This window comes from Corvus brachyrhynchos, unplaced genomic scaffold (assembly GCF_000691975.1).
Source record: "Corvus brachyrhynchos isolate BGI_N302 unplaced genomic scaffold, ASM69197v1 scaffold52, whole genome shotgun sequence".
Classification (NCBI taxonomy): Eukaryota; Metazoa; Chordata; class Aves; order Passeriformes; family Corvidae; genus Corvus; species Corvus brachyrhynchos.
The window spans coordinates 1,792,536-1,794,246 of NW_008237221.1; the positions used below are offsets into that span (position 1 = coordinate 1,792,536).

At 53.2% G+C, this 1,711-nt stretch overlaps 1 protein-coding gene across 1 annotated transcript in view; it reads left to right on the plus strand.

The window, feature by feature from the left end:
- The window catches only part of NOM1 (nucleolar protein with MIF4G domain 1), a 33,389-nt gene that overhangs the window by 16,873 nt on the left and 14,805 nt on the right, over positions 1–1,711 (plus strand). The window lies entirely within an intron of this gene.

Consider the following 1,711-nt stretch of genomic DNA (forward strand, 5'->3'; position numbering starts at 1 on the left):
TGTTTTTCGTGCTGACAGCAGCAAACTGCCATGGGACATTTAATTTCCCCTGATCACAGAGATGACAGACAAGCTGTCACCAGCTGTGCAGAGCCAGGAAGATGTGTGCCTGTGGTAGGTACACAGATCCCAGCAGTGGCATCAACCTTGCCCTGCACGCTGCTGAGGGTGGAAATGCCCCAAGAGAAGCTGGCAGCTGTCACAGAATCCCAGAATGGGTCGGGTTGGAAGAGACCTCAGTGGGTCATCTGGTCCAATCTTCCTGCTCAAGCAGGGTCATCCCAGAGTACACGGCACAGGATTGCATCCAGATGGTTCTGGAATACCTCCAGTAAGGCAGACTCCACATCTTCTCCGGGCAATCTGCTCCAGTGCATGGTCACCCACACAACAAAGTTCTTCGTCATGTTTAGGTGGAGTTTCTGTGCATCAGTTTCTACCCACTGCCTCTTGTGCTAATGTTTGGTACCACTGAGAAGAGCCTGGTTCATCCTCTTGGCACCCTGCCATAGATATTTATTTACATTAATGATGTCCCCTCTCAGTCATCTCTTCTAGAGGCTGAACAGGCCCTGCTCCCTCAGCCTGTCCTCATAAGAGAGATGCTCCAGTCCCTCAATCCTCTTTGTACCCTCCACTGGATTTGCCCCAGGAGCTCCATGTCTCTCTTGTACTGAGGAGCCCAGAACTGCACACAGCACTCCAGCTGTGCGTCACAAAGGCTGAATAGAGAGGCAGGATTGCCTCCCTGACCTGCTGGCAATGCTCTTCCAAATGCATTCAAGGATCCCAAGGCCTTCTTGGCCACAAGGACACACTGCTGACTCATGGACTGCTTGTCATCCATCAGCACCCCCAAGTTCCTCTACAGAAGGACATGGCCGTGGATGTTGGCGCTGGCACACTCAGGAAGAGACACCTGAGCTTGGCAGGGTTGGAAGGGGCTTAAAATGCTGGTCTTGGCAGGTGGAGGAGAGGCCAGGGGCTGGTGTCCCTCGGCTCCTCAAGAGGCATCAGCAAGAGCCTCATGCCCCATGGGAGCCTTGTGATCACAGCCAGGGTGTGAAGGACAAATTGTTCCAGTCCCTGGCATAAGAAGACGGACAAGCCTTGAATTTTCTTTCTGGAGCATGTCCAGAAAGGGATAATGGAGGTGCTGAAGAGTCCGTAGTATGTCTTATAAGCAACAGATGAGGAAAACGGTGTTGTTTAGCCTGGAGGAGGCTCAGGGGAGACCTTACCACCCTCTACAACCTCCTGAAAGGAGGGTGTAGCCAGGTGGGGGTCGAGCTTTTCTCCCAGGTAGCAAGTGACAGGATGAGAGGACGCAGCCTCAAACTGCACCAGAGGATGTTCAGGTTGGACATTAGGAGAAATTTCTTCACAGAAAGGGTGACTGGAATGGGCTGCCCAGGGAGGTGGTGGAATCCTGGTCCCTGGAGGTGTTTAAGAAAGGACTGTACGTGGCACTTAATGCCACGGTCTAGTTGCCGTGATGTTGTTCGGTCATAGGTTGGACTCCATGATTTAAGAGGTCTTTTCCAACCTAATTCATTCAGTTATTCCGTGATTCTAAAATACATACGCACAAACGACGGGATCTCTACGGACAGAGAGCCTTTGGTGCGGCGCTCAAGAACCCTGTCCCCTCAGAGCTGGAGCCGCCTGCGCCCAGCAGGGGGCGCTGTGCCCGCCATGGCGGGCGCCGGGG